Source organism: Agelaius tricolor, unplaced genomic scaffold, assembly GCF_023055355.1.
Source record: "Agelaius tricolor isolate 1412-34295 unplaced genomic scaffold, bAgeTri1.0.p SCAF_4, whole genome shotgun sequence".
Lineage (NCBI taxonomy): Eukaryota > Metazoa > Chordata > Aves > Passeriformes > Icteridae > Agelaius > Agelaius tricolor.
In genome coordinates this window covers 15,727,269-15,743,046 of record NW_027269264.1, presented here as the reverse complement: position 1 = coordinate 15,743,046, position 15,778 = coordinate 15,727,269, and positions in this window count along the sequence as shown.

Sequence of the window (15,778 nt, the reverse complement as noted above, 5' to 3'; positions counted from 1 at the left end):
CAGAAAAATACTTTGAAAGAAACAACTTTTCTAGCTTCCTGATTTATTTGCTGAAAATGCTATCACAGTTTTGAAAAAAATTATCTTTTACCTGCTCATTTCTGCCCTGAGTAAAAATGAGTGCTTGAAATATCAACCATGAAATCCATTCAACAAATTTCTACAAGAACACAGTTGCTCTGTTTTAAAAATACATCATATAAAATATATACATCATAATTTTTACTAGCATTTTTTACTTTTAAAACAAATAGGAGATTTTATTAGTAATGTTGTAAATCTACACTTTGCTGAAGAGAACCCCAGAGCTGAAGAAGGAATTATCCCTGATTTCCATTCTATCATTTGACTTATTCAAAGAGCAGTTTGTGGCGTATTTTCTCTGCTCAGTTACCCAGTACATGGTGGCCCAAATTCACCAGAATATATTCTTCTTAGCATGGAAGCTATCCTAATGGAACTAGGACAGTTAAACTAGAAGTTTCAAACCAGAAATTATAAAAGGTTAAGTTTTGGCATAAAATAAAGACAACACCACAATATATTACTTTAGAATGGATATATTTTAAGAGATGCTACAAGTAAAAGTTCAGGATTGCATTTAAATGCACTGTCCCCAAATCACTGATATGAGAATTAAGCTTGCTGTGATTAGAGAAATGGCGTGCTTGAAATTAAGTCCATTTCAATTTTAAGCATTCTATAAATAGAGTGTTTGTAATTAAGTCCATTTTAACTTTTTTTAAAAAATGTATTTTTACTCTTAAAGTTGCTGTAGTGAAGAGAGAAACTATGAAATTCAATTTGTGACTCATATGCATTTAGAACTTAACATTCTCAGGGCAATGGCATCAAGCGTGAAGTCTGGCAAATTTGCTTTGCAACATCCCACTGCTTACATAGCTACTTGTATTTCATGCAACGTTTGCAAAGGAAAAGTTTCCTTGCTGGAGAGCTGGCATTAACAACACTGATGAGCATCAGCATGTAACAAATTGCAGAACTTATCCAGGGCTCAGGATTGTTTATCAATTTAGATTGTGGCCTTGAGGTAAGAATGAAGAAAATTTACAGTTTTACAGTCTCATGCCACAACTTTCTAAGAAAAATATTCTCATGGGTGAGCTTCTGAAATTTCAGATGACCATAAGACAAATATGGATTAATTTCTCTGATGATAAAATAAGCATATGTGTCTTACTCTCTTTTGTATTATCCTGACTGTGGTTGTCTCCAAGAGCTGTGTCTATGCAAAATCTAGCTAAACTAAAAAAGGCTTTGGATTTTAAAGGTAGGCTAGTTAGTCAGGCTCCTGTCCCATGTGGGCACCCATCCTTCCAGGCTGGAAGATGCAAGGTTGATGACAGCAGGCTGATTCCCATGAATTCTCATTTCATTCATATTATGTAACAATTCTATATGCCTTGTGCCTCCAAGCTGCTATGGCATGTGTGGCAGCCACAGAAGAATGGGCTGTTAAGATCTTCTGAGTGCTCTATCTGGACAAAGATATGAAAGTTCCCCTGGGGCAAGGAGGATAAATTGCTAATTGTTCTTAATTAATAAACAAAGGACCTAGGAATTCCTCAAGTAGTATATTCCAATACTTCCATTTTGTATAGTTCTTTCCACATGGCTGAGACAAGCAGGACTATGGCTGTTTCCTGTGATATCTCTCCAGATCACCCAAAGGAAACAGCCACAAAGAGTTTAGTAAGAAGGCATGCACTGCTCTTTTTGGCTGGACTGGTAAGACTGATTGCTGTGGCCATCAAAACTTACCCTCCATCATTTTTCTCACTATAATCTTTTGTAAAACAGGAAGGAAGGAAAAGAGAAGCTAGCAACCAACTAAACCAAACTTTGAAAAGCTGGAGATAGATGTGAAGGCATAGCTGTGTACAAAAACATTTGAGGAGGTGAGACAACCCCATTCCTCCCTATTCCTAGGACATGGACAGTAAACAACGTTTGATGTCATTACCTAAAGATATTTTTATATTAAATTGGTGGTTCAAGTCTATTATTAGCTATATTTGTCTTTATTTCACCAGTAGGTGTAAATGAGAAAGCAAGGAATTGGCATTTCTTAGTCCTTGCTGTGTGTATGTGGCTAATCCTTGTCTCCAGCTCCTTTTATTCAAGTAATCACCACTAGGAGTTTTAACACTAGAACTTATATTTTTCAGCTAACTAATTATTTTCTCTCAATAATATTTTAAACAGATTTCAGCTGTTCAGCAGCTAGTGCATATAAGATCAAATTCAATAAAACCATGCCCTGTCATTTGCAGCATTTCTCTTCTGCCATGGTACAAAAGGTGATTAATATGCTAAACCAGTGTTATTTGGTAAATACAGCTTATAAGTATTTTTTCTGTCAAGCACACATGAAGATCCCTGCTACTACCCTCAAAGTAGCATTTCCCCAGCAGCATAAGGCTGCAGACTTTATTTGCTGGAGAACATTTTCTACAGATTGACCTCCCTGTTTTGATGGAAAGGTTCAGACCTCAACTCTTCTCATATCTTTGCCTTTTCCCAAAGTGTGATTTCCTGAGCAGAGGGGAGTCAGAACATTCCTTATCTGTCTCTTGCAGTGTCAGGCAGGAAATTATAGATTTTATTGAAGATCTAAAATTTGCCATTCTCTTCCATTTATTTAGCTTCACTCTTTTAAACCAGGGACATGGGAAATAAGTCTTCTGTTCACCTTCAATACACTCAATGATTCATCTCTTCTGTTTTCAGAGTTGTATTTGAAAGCCTTTTCACACTGAAGAGTGCTCAGCATGCTGCTTTATGCTTAAACAGTAGCTGACAGATCCTGCACAAGAAAAGAGTTTCCTTTTCAATGCCTCATTTTCAATGAAGCTGAGGCTAGCATGGGGGCATATTCTTAGAAGAGAACTCACCACTGACACCAGTTTTCAGCAGAATGATACATTACAGAATGGGCAGGCATGAGTAAGTTTAGAGCACTGCCATGCAAAAATCCCTTGGGTTTTAAAGGAAGCAAAAAATTGGTTTCTCAAAGAAGCAGTGCCAGCACTAAGAGAAATTCCCATTGTGCATTCACAGTGCACACATTAAGTGCAACAACTGAACCCACCTGACCTAATTTTATATTTTTTAGTGCCTTAAATAAAAGAAAATGGTATGCAGAATGTGAAAAATAAGTATTGAAAACAAGGCTGAACATTTAATAAAGTATCCAGGGACTAAAATTATGCAGGATAACAGTAGGTATCAGAGGTAACAAGAACTCCTTGTGTAGTTACAGAAAAAGCAGTGATGCTGAGCAGGCCAGAGGGCAGATATGTCAGCACTCATTATATCTTTCTTTCCTTTAAAATGCCATAATACTTACATTTTTCATTAATTTTAACCGAGGAGGCTATTTTTGAACTGGTTGATAACACAGTCAGCACAAAAGACGTAAGAATTCAGTATAGGATAGGGCAGGAAGACACCAGTGAGAACCCTTAGAGAAATTAGATATTGCAAACATGAATTCTGGCATGCTTCGAGAACTGGGTTGCTGCTGTAAAACCAGAAATTGCATCTCATAATAGTGAATTTGGTGAGGTTCTACACAAACAAAACAGTACCAATGTTAAACTGATTTAAAGTTCAAACTTCAGTGTTTAAAATCTCATAATTTGCCTAACTATGGCTTCCAGAGCGAATAACCTGAAGCAAATCCAGGAACTTCCTACTATGTAAAAGCCTAACAAGTGCTGCGAGTAGAAAGTTCTCATGAACTTGGGGCTTTTCTGACACAGGGAGCTGTGCTCAGCCAATTTCCACTTTTGAGAACAAAAACATGTCCTGAGGCTTCAACATGATTTACAGAATCAAATCAGCATTACTTGAAGATGACTTAGGTTCAGTCACTCAAAAATTCTAGATTTTTGAGCATCTTACTCAAAATTAGAGCAGGAAAATTTGGTATATTATTCTTAGTACCAATTCTTTAACTCTTTACAGATTTTTCAGGTCCACTGCTGAGATTGACTTTGAAAACTAGGAATCTGTACTGATGCCTGTACTTTAAAAGCCTTCTACCATTGTTCTGATCAGGAGCCCCCATCTGTCCTCTGTTTAAGTTCAAGTGACTTCAATTCCTCCTTCTAGACACCTCCACAGTGGTTCTAAACTCTCCTGATCTTGGGTGAATTTTTCCAAATATTTCTGCTGAGGTTTGCATATGGAGGCTCTGTTGCCCTGAGAGACCGTGGGATCTTCTGCCATGTCAATGCTGTACACATCACTCTCCAAGTCTGTGCAATAAAATGTCCTAGTTGTGGTTTCTTGGCAAGCATTTGCTGGTACATTTACAGCAATGAGTTCTTTCTAAAAAGTTATCTTCCTTGTCTGCCATTTGTCTATCTGCAATAATGCATTCTATGCATGATGACTGCAATAATGCATTTGAACAATCAGCAATCTCCCAAAGGAAAGCCACCAAAAAACTTAGGTTTTTTAGAAAAAATTTACATCAGGAGTGCAATGTTATGATGTCTTAGGAGAAAAGCATTGGGTTTATATCTGTAGCTTGTACTAGCAGTAAGTTTTGCCAGGGTGTATTTCATAACAAAATATAGTTCAATTCACAATAACATAGTTAATTATTTTGTTGATGGGTTTTTGGTGCTTTTTCAATAAAAATAATAGAAAGATAATATCAAAGTTCAACCTCTAAAATTAAAGATAAGCATTTTTCTTCCTGGTTCTTCATTTATTTCTACTTCCAAAAAAGCATCAAATTAAACTTTGAAGGAAAACATAAGTTTTTAAACATAATTTAATAAATTTTAAGGCATTTTTCAATACAACAGTAATCACACTTTTGTTCCCTGGTTTGATGCCAATATTTTCATCAATGGAATAGATGTTTGCTGAAGACCTCTTTTTTTTTTTTTTTAATGCAAGTTGTCATCTGAGCATTCTAGCTGCCAATGGAGAGGTTACACTAAATGGAAAACAAATTTATATTACATAATAAAAAATGTACTTTCATAACAGAGCTTATTGGCTGCATTAGTGTGTTAATATTCTCTGGAAGAAAAGAAGTGTTCACAAACTAGACCCCAACCCTGCCATTATATTGCTTAGTAGTTATGGTAATTTACCTTATAAAACAAACTTGTTTAGGGGTTTTTTTTGTTTGTTTTTCTTTCTTTCTTTCTTTCTTTTAATTTCATTTGAAACTGCAAAACTGTAGTACTTAGAAGACAGAACCAGGTTAAAAGTCAGAGTTGTCTGCTTTACTTCCTGAGGGAAAAAAAAAAAGAGAAATATCTAGGTTTTGGGCAAATTCTGCCAGCATAATTAAAATAGAACAAAATCCTTGTTTATGAGCAACATATACTGAGAACATTATTCATTTCTTTTTCTGGAATAGATAGTAACTCATTTTGTGTCTTAACATTGCCACATTGAAGAAATGATGTGCAAGATGAGCCAAAATTATTCACCTCTTTACAGAGAGCAAGGATTTTTTTTTTTTTTTTTTTTTTTTTTTTTTTTTTTTTTTTTTTTTTTTTATGAAAACCAGTTACTGCTATTTTGTCAGAAGCAGCATGGTGATAATTTAGGCAGTGTCTCTGTGCCAGGCAGCTCTCAGCTCCTGCTATGTTCCTTAGGAGTAGGATCTGTGCACCCAGGAACTGGGTAATGGTTTAGTGACAGCCACCAACTCCCCAGGAGTTCTCAGCTTCCCACTACTTAAAGCAGCCCAGGACTGTTGCTTAACAGCACCTGGTCATCTGCATCCTGCCTCTGAGAGCATCATATTTCAGAGTCTACCTGTTTCCATCAGTCTTTACCCATGCATTTTGAAGTCTGCTTATTTAAATGTGTAATGGCCACTTTTTGAGGTGGCTGGCCCTAGTGCAAAGCATTACTCTGCTGTAGGTGGTGGTGCTGCTTTCCTGCAGGTGGTATGACACTGGCTGAGATAGCTCAGTGTGGCAAGCCAGTCTCCAGAGAATATTGCATCACCTGTGGTGTAAATATGGTGCACTTAAGAATATGCCAGAGGGAGCCACAAATATATACTGATTTATTTTGAACCTTAAATGTGCTTGCCAAACTTGCATACTGTCAATGTGTAGCATGAATAGAAACTGGCTAGAAGCAAGCAGTGGATGTAGCTGGCTCCATAAACTTGAACCATGTCAGATAACCAAATATGATGTTGGTATATACAGATATACCCAGGATGGATAAGCAGGAGCTAACTTTGTGTCAGAAAAGAAACTTGAGAAGAATCTCACAACTGTCCTGTAAAAGGAGGATTTGTCTAACAACACTGCTGATGTTACAAAGAATAACAACCAAGGGATCCTGACATCCTCTCTGAATGCCATGTAAGAAAGGAAGAATTTACAAAATCTTAAGCCATTGAACTTTTTTTTGAGGAGGATATAATTAAGATTCCTTAGAATGAATTGTCAAGACATGCCACTTATTGTTATCAAGTTTTAAAGGTATACCTGGAAGCACATGTCCAACAGAGAGCAGGCAGGGAAAGCTTCCTGGACTTTAGTACCTGTCAGTCAAGTATACCACTGTGCTACTAGTGACAGAATTTAGTCCTTAGTTTGCAGAACTTTATAATGGATGTCTTCTTCGTCATCTCATTGATCAACAGGTTTCTCCAATTTATTCTGCTGAAATAATCAGTAACAGCTTATTCCTTAAGATTTCATAAGCATGCAGCAGCAGTTTCTTAATTACTAGGTTTTAAACTGATTTTGGACACTAAACAACTCCTGCTAATTCACATAAATATATATAATTTTGGTTTTGGTGACCTGTCACTTTATCTCACATTTATGGTCCACATCACCATGCTGAATAATGAAGTTAAAATGGATTAAGAAAACAACAGCAAAAAGAAGTTTTATTTTCAGCACGCTTTCAGCCCCCAGTCATAACATGTTAAAACATTTGCAGTGGAGAAAGTGGGGAGGAACTTTTTCATTAAAGGACAGGGTCATCTCTCTGGAGTGAACTGATCCCACAAAAAGTTTCAGTGGGAGCCAGCAGAGATGACCAATTCTGCCTGCCTGGTTTGCCCCAATTGCAGGGCTGCCTCGCTCCCCAGGTAGCCAGTACAGCCTGCTGAGCTGCTTCAGTGTCCAGCTCCTTGTCTGAACTGCCTGTCTGACAGGGAGGGTGCCCAAAGCCCTGTGTCCCCTCAACAGCCTCAGCTCACAGTTGTGTGAGAAATGTAGCTTTACAGGCCTCTGCATAATTCAGGTATTAATTTAGGCATAATTCAGAATGAAAATACACTGATGAGCATGCCTGGAGCAAGAAGTGTACAACTGAAGATCCAGCAAACAGGTGTCAAACAAATGGAAAGGTCAGTGGTAGCTGCCTGCTGCCAGGATGCAGAGGGAGGAAGGCCAGGTACTTTGGCAGCATCTGACTGAGCCATCATCACAATTGTTGTGTCCAAACTCAGGGGTGCAGGGAATAATCTACCATAATGGAAGGAAGGAGATCTCACTTGGAATTGAAGCAGATTTCCTGATGGTGGAATTGCCTTCTGAAAACAAGGCCACTTGCTCTCCTCTTGTGATGGGGGTATGGACACAGCACTAGGGAAAGTATCTGACCAAGGCACATACTCTTAAATGTAGTCACTATGGTAAAATTAAATAGATTTCACTATACAGATCCTACCTTTATTTTTGTCAAAAAACACCCAGAGAAGCTGATTTCTCACTTCAAGGTCAGACATGCACTTAGGCCCTAAGTGAATTCTTCTCTCCCTCAGCAGTTTGCAGGGTATTGCAACATTCATTTCCACGCAACATTACTGCTATAAACATTTTTACTCACTTGTTTTCTACTGCCTCAGGACTTGACAACTTGCCAATTTAACACACTGCCTTCCAGGTTGCAAACAATATCTCTATTCCATTTCCTGGGAGAACCCATTTTTCTCTAGCTTTGAGCTTTGCATAAACTTACACCTCCATCTTAATTACTTCAAATGTTTTGTATTTTAACCCATATGTAAAAAGTCAGAAATACTGTTGTATCAGCTCATTCAATTCTAAATGCCTTGCCCAGGATTTATTCTTGTCCTAAGTATACTTTCTATGTCACATTTCAATCAGGGACAAAGCCTGATTTAATGACATAGCTTTCTCTTTATCCTCAGCTTAATCTTAACAAATTAGGAGATTTTCCATTCAATTTCTTGTTATTTTATTTTTAAACAGTCTCTATAAACTGTGCTCTCTGGTAACTTAATATTGCAGGCATTTCAGAAGTGTTTATGGGGTGCAATAACTTGTCAAACCTTTAGAGCAATACAGACCATTTCAGACAAAACAGAGCTTTCAGATTCCTTACTTGAATTTTTTTCCCCACAAATTATTCTGAAACTTGATGCTTAATTAATATGAGTCAGTTATTATTAGATGCTTAGTTAATATTAAGAAACAGACATTTAAAAATGAAGGTAAAAATAAACATTTAGGCCCTCAACTACACAAATTACCAACATGCCAGTTTACTAACACTTAGTTCAGCTCTCAATGAGCTGAGACAATATTTATGGCATTGGTCATTTAAAAAGCCAGAGAACTAATTCAGATTTAAAGATTGAGTACCCTGTGCTCATTTTAGCCTAAGAACTACTTTTATGAGGCACACAGTCTCTCCTTTAGCAATTCACCAGCACACAGAACATTATTTACTAATGGCTTCTGTATCCAGATTATTTTATGTCCCAAGCAGTTTCAAAACATTATCGTTCTCACAGTTCAGAAAATAAAAAATGCATATGTGGGTATAGAAAAGAGGACTCAGACTTCAAACAAAAGCAGGCACCTCCCACAACAAAATCATCCCCTGTTATTTCCATTATCTTTATCACTTCCCTCTAAGAAAGGATCAAGATTTTTAGAAGAGAGGCCCAAACAGCTGAACAACAACACCACCACCAACAAAAAATACTGCTTTAGAATGCATGCTTACATCTGTGTTTTCAGAATTTAGTTGTGCCTAGAGAAAAGCAGCTTTAAAGGCTGAACAGGCACACACACCCACAGGTATTAAAAACAGCAGTCTGCCAAATTTGAAGCAAATAAGCCCAACACTCAGTAGATTTGTGCTGTGTGTTGAACAGTAACTGTGCTGCCATAAAACTTTCTGCCTTCTGCCTTAACTCCACAATGCTTCCTCCAAGAAGACTGACCTTAACACAGGCAAGAAGAATTCCCACAGATGAACCCACTTACAGCTACAAGAGTTTCAATTTACTACAGCAGCTGCGGCAAATTGATTTCTGAGCTGAGAGTGGCTTATTGGAGAATTTCCAAAAAGAGCACAATCAGCACAGACAAAACCCCAGAGAGAAACAAGCCCTCTTCAGGAAGGCTGGTTCATATACTGGGTTGTCTGTGAAGCTAAATACATGGATGGAAAAAATAATGCACACCAACTCAGGATTTGTGTGTTTTCATCAAAGTGACATAGCTAGTCATGCTGCTATGAATTAACCATTCTTCTCTCTCAGCCTAAAAATTGCTGGCCAACTGGTTACAATAATGCATTGAAAATATAATTGTGTACAGGATTTTTGTTGCTGGGTTGCCTTAATAGAATGTAATATATCAGAGGAGAGAGTGTCCAGCATTTTTTCCACAACTAGATGACTTACAATAACCCTGGTGAGGGAAAAGAACCCTTAACAATATGTAATTGGTAACAGAATATTCTAACTCTTGGATTCAGTGTCTTGTGATCAGCATTTCGCCATATCAGGATCACTGCAACAAGTTTCCTGTTGCAAAGATACACAGTCAGCTTCCATGATTAGAAAATCCTGGCAAGTACCTCTGTCAGGAGGAGAGTTGCCTGTCAGGATGCACTGCCACCACTGACCAGACCGCCTGCTCCCAGGGAGAAGCTCACTAAGAGACAGCTACAAAAGGAAGAAATCAAGAGGGATGGACTGATCTGTTCAAAAGCTGCTTACCTAAAGCACATGTTCATTCAAACTCCAGCTCAGCTCAAGGTTGAACTACATCTGTTCTTCAGCAGAAATCTGCAAAGAATGTGGGTTTTTTTGGAGAGGAGGGGAGGGGGCAATGCTCCCACAAATCCCAAATCTTGCAAGTCAAATCTTATACAGATTTAGATTCATGGACTTAGAGATGAATATTACATGAAGAAATTTATTGTTCTCTACCATTGCTCTGTTGTACTCCTTTCAGATCATGGACTGTAAGTGGGCACAGGCCTATCAAACTTGACTTACAACTCTGAGTTTGCAGTGCCACCAGGTTGCTGAGAAATTAGTTGAACCATGGCACATGTCATTCCTACGAATATATGTAGGTACCCCATGCACCTGAATAGGGCTGTAGCAGTGCCTTGAGTCCAAACCAATACCATGGGAAATAAGAGTTGGAACAGAGAAAGCTTTTCAATATAAGCAGGATCTCACAGACAGAAGAGTCTTTCCTGCATTCAGTAATGGATTTCTCCAGAATGCAAATAATCATGTTCGGAAATAAGCACATTATGGACATGCAGACCCAAGCAGAACTATCAATTCACAGAAATTTGTGTGCTTCTTCATCCACAATGACTAATTAGGAAAATAATAATATATATTTTTTTAAAAAGTAGATAATGGCACTTTTCACAAAGGAAGCTATATAGGAAGAAGTGGTGCTGTTAAATCAAAAAGTGTAATCCTCTTAAAATACTAGGTGCTAAAAACTTTTGAAATTTATCTTGTGCAACAAAGAGATTATACACTTTATCTTACACCTGTTACTTGTTGCAGAAGTCTAACTGCTACTCTAACCTTTCAAATCTAGGTGCATATTCTAACCAGTAAAACCACAAGAGAAAATAGTTGACAGAAGTATTGCATTTGTTGTGCTGGATGCCTGTCTGATGGCTGACTAGATCCCTCATAAATTTGTATTTCAGTGAATGACTCAACTTACAGGAGCATAACCACATGGAATAGGTCCTTAGAGTGTATTCAGCAGTCTGATCTGCTTCAAAATCTCTCTGAACTAATCACTGGGAGCTGGGTAGGGAAGTTTGTGGTAGACCTTCCTGATCTTTCAGTGATAGATAGAAGAGATGCACAGCATCTACACAGATTCTGCTGTTATTCATTTACCATTCACACACCAAAATACCGTAATTAAAGGAATAACTTCTGCCCTACCCAGAGATATTTATAGTATATTGCAACTCACCACTTACATTGCTTCTTTCTTTTTCAAATCCTGATGTGACCAGCTAATTTTACTCATGGCAAACTCTCTCCCCTTTTTTTTGTTATAGACCTTGCCTTCTGTAATAGGTGCATTGAAAGGAAAAAAACTTAGGCTGGAAGATGAAAACATGTACCCTGCTAAAGCAACAAGCCCTGTGAGATCTTTTCATGGACCAGGTCTGTGCTTTACTGAAGGGGAGTGGTAGCTGTAATTTTCCCAAATTGTGCCTGTTGAACTGCCAGAACCATGCAGAACTCTGTTTTCAGCAACTTTACAGGCCAAAACCAAATAAAATGAGAACATAGTTGCATATTTCTGAACACTTTTGGGATGAGAAGAATGAAGCAAAGGAAGAGAAAGGCTAAGAATTTCCTCAGCAGAGTCTTCCAATATGTTCTAGTGATTTGGGAGAGTAGTTTTACTGAAAGCCATATAAAAATTTCATTCAATTAGGTAGTTTAAAAAGCTAATCCTTATTTACTGGAGAATAGGCAATTTCTCTAAAATCACATGTGAAATATAGTAAATGCCAGTGCAATTATAAGTGGGCACAATCTGCAGAACTCTCATTTGCTTCCAGGTTGTTGCTGTGCAGTTTATAAGAGCAAAGACCTGCAGTTACTGCATGTTATTCCACCACATAGTTATATCATTAGTAGTATTCTACCACAGTTATATCATTGTCCTACATCTTTTTAGAGGTGCTGGTAAGATATTGATGTATCAACTTGTATGTTAAGAAGTTTCACTGACTACATAGGAGTCTTTGCTGCTATTTTAGTTGATTACTAGTGGAATAAAAAATTAAAAATCAGACCAAGATTGTTTATGTTCTGATGAAAACTTGACTTCTTTCCTACCTTTAAGCACCTGTTTAAAGTCTTATTGAAGTTAAGTTTTCTGGAGGGCTGCAGAAAAGGGACCCTGAGGTCCTTGTTAAGGGCAAGTTGATCATGAGCCAGCAGTGCCCTGGCAACCAGGAGGGCCAGCTCTGTCCTGGGGTGCATCAGGCACAGCAGGGCAAGGAAGGGGATTGTCCCACTCTGCTCTGCACTGAGGCAGCCTCACCTTGAGTGCTGGTGGCTGTTCTGGATGCCACAATATATAAAAGATATTGAGCTATTGGAGAGCATCTGAAGGAGGGCTGTGAGGATGGTGAAGGGTCTGGAGGGGAAGCGGTATGAGGAGTGGCTGGGGTCATTTGGTCTGTTCAGCCTGGAGGAGACTAGGCTGAACTGAGGGGAGACCTCACTGAGGTCTTCAACATCCAACAGGGCAAAACAGAGGAACAGGTACCAATCCCTTCACTCCTTTGACCGGTGACAGGACTTGAAGAAATGGAATGAAGCTGAGTGAGGGGAGGTTTAGGTCGGATGCCAGGAAAAGGTTTTTCACCCAGGGGGTGGTCATGCCCTGGAATAGTCTCCCAGGGAATGGGTCACAGCACCAAGCCTGACAGAGTTCATGAAGCATTTAGACAATGCTCTTAGGCACATGGTGGGATTCTTGGGGTGTCCTGTGCAGGGCCAGGAGTTGGACTTGATGATCCTGATGGGCCCCTTCCAATTCAGCATATTCTATGATTCTGTGAAGTATGAAATTATGTGTGTAAGCATGCTTTCAGGGTAGGAAGAGACCAATGAATGTAGATCACAGAGAATACTTACTGGAAACTTACCTAGTAGTAAGTTTCCAGTAAGAGTTGTTTCATTCATGGAATCATATAATGATTGAGGTTGGAAAACATCTCTAATAGATATCAGTGCCAACTCTTAAACCAGCACCGCCATAATGACCACAAACCCATGTCCATATGTTTCTTGTGCACTTCCATTGGTGGTGACTCCATCGCTTCTCTGGGCAACCTGTTCCAGTGTATGACAACCATTTCAGTGAAGATTTTTTTTATCATATCCATTCCCAACCTTCCCTGGCACAACTTGAGGCCATTTCCTCTTCCTACCTGGGAAAACAGGCTGACACCTACATGTCTATGACCTCTTTTCATGTAGTTGTAGACAGCAACAAGGTCCCCCTGAGCCTCCTTTTCTTATAGTGTTTTAAGCACTTTTGGACTAATACTAAACATTCTGTTCTCTAACCACCAATACCTTTATTATGAATGTTGTGTGATGACGTGTCTTTTTCAGTCTCTGTCATTAATGAATTAAAAGAACCCTAAACCACCCAAACCAACAAAAGCAAAAAACTCACATGACAAAAGAAACAATACACAGCAATGTCTATCAACCAATTTTTTTTTTTCTACAGGAAATGTAAAGTAACACTGCATCAAATGGTTAAAGGAGGGGTGTCTAATTTACTGTTTTTAGAGTTAGCACATAGTACAAAGGATCCCGAGGCTCCGCCACTCGCCCCTGATGAAAAGTCTTTGTCTCTCAGTCTGTTGAGCTGGTTGGTTCCTCTCAAAGTATTCGAGTGTTGTTTATTTTCCCATTACCAGCAGCACAGCTCGCGTTTATGCAGACAATGGGCTCTTCCCATGCCAGTGCTCCCCGAGGGGCGCAGCAGCAAGCCCCTTCCTTCATGGCCGGGCAGACGCTCCCGCAGGGCACGAAGGAGCCTTCCCTTCCCTTCCCTTCCCTTCCCTTCCCTTCCCTTCCCTTCCCTTCCCTTCCCTTCCCTTCCCTTCCCTTCCCTTCCCTTCCCTTCCCTTCCCTTCCCTTCCCTTCCCTTCCCTTCCCTTCCCTTCCCTTCCCTTCCCTTCCCTTCCCTTCCCTTCCCTGCCGGCACTCCGCGCGTCCCGCACCTTCCCGGGAGCAGCTGGATCCGCGGAGTCCCTCCGCCCGCCGCGCTCCGCCGCGAGGGGTCACCAAAGGAACCTGCATCCCAGGCCATGCCTGGGAATCGCAAAAAATCCAGCAGCCCTTCCCCCACATCCAAGAGAAACATGACACATGACATTATTTAAAAAAAAGAAAAAAGAAAAAAATTGTTCCAGGCGGCACCTTCGCGCCTGACATGTTTTTCCCCTTTGCTGGCTCTCCGCTAGGTGACAGCAGTGAAATCGGACTAAAACAGCCCGTAGTCGACTTGTGGAGAAAACGGCATTATCCTTTCAGCTAAGCCCTCACAGAGTAATGTAGTTGAGAAACTCGCATTATTGGCGGTTTTCCTGGAAATTACAGAGCTCTTTGCTTTTAGGTTTCCAGCCTGCAGGCCTCAATAATTTACAGAAGTACGTCTCTGCATTATATGCAATGTACTTAAAGCAAATGTACTTGGGCTGGAAAAAAGTCAAGTATTGTTGGTTTAATGTTAGTAGTTACTTCATAATGTCAGCTATTAGTCTTGTAAAATATTCCCAAGTTCTTACTTTTGTAAACTGAACGGGCCTGATCTTTCAGACAAAAACCCCCATCTGCACTGAAACTGCAGCAAGGCAGGAGGCTGAGTTCCCTTGCATATTTACAGCAATGTCCAATTTTGTAACAGGGATACTAATTTTATGCACGTGCATTTAAATGCTACTACTCTTTTACTGTTGTCTGCACACCAGATTAAAGCACTAAGCTTTTTTAGCTTGAATTTTTTTTTTAGGTTGAATCTTCAAACTGGTTATAGTACAAGCTAGAGCAGGGTCCAAGAAGTTACAGCACACAGAAGAATCAATCATGAACTAGATGAGAAGGAAGGAATGAAATACACTTGTCTGAAGATGAATTCATCTTGACATGACTTAAAGCACTGTAAACCTGCTGTAGGTAGGGCACATTCTAGAATTCAGAAGACACAGTACAAACCTTCTACCTTAGTTCTATTCCTGACTAATCCAAAGCATTTTTTGTGGGATAAGAAACAGATCTCGTATAACCTCAACTTTCCAGATTATGTGTACCTGTGAGATTCTCTTCCAAAAGGGAAATATCTCAACAGTATTCATGGCTCCTTAAATAACAAATACAGGGGTATAAAGGGTTTGCAGCACCCAGAGTATCTTTTCAGAAAGGAAATAATTACTTGAAGTTCTTGTCTCCCTATTCACTCACTTTTTATTTTGTAATTTTATCTCATGTTTTGATTCCTCTGAATTGTTCTGAGGTGTATTAACGGTCTATGTGCTCTAAATATTTCATTTTGTTCCTTTAATTTATAGATATTCTTTTTCACAGCCTGGTTACATAACTTTAATATTTTAAGGTGTATTAATTCCAATTTATACTTGTATTCCACAGATTTTATTGAAAATAAATATTGTCTCTCCATGTTTTGGGATGACAGAAATATGTTGAAAGAATATGACCTAGTGATGGAAGAACTTTGTCACAGGTTACGGAATTTTTTGATAGAAACACAGTGATCTATTTTCTGTTTTTCTTCTCTGAAAAAGTGTAAGAAAATATTTATGTGTTTAGGTTGGCATTTACTATGTGCTGCATCATTGCAGCAATGCACTCAGTGACTAAGTAATGTGTTAATGTTTGTTTTATAATTCTTTGGGATATCTTGAATGATGCTTTATAATGCTTTTCTATATTCTAAAAATA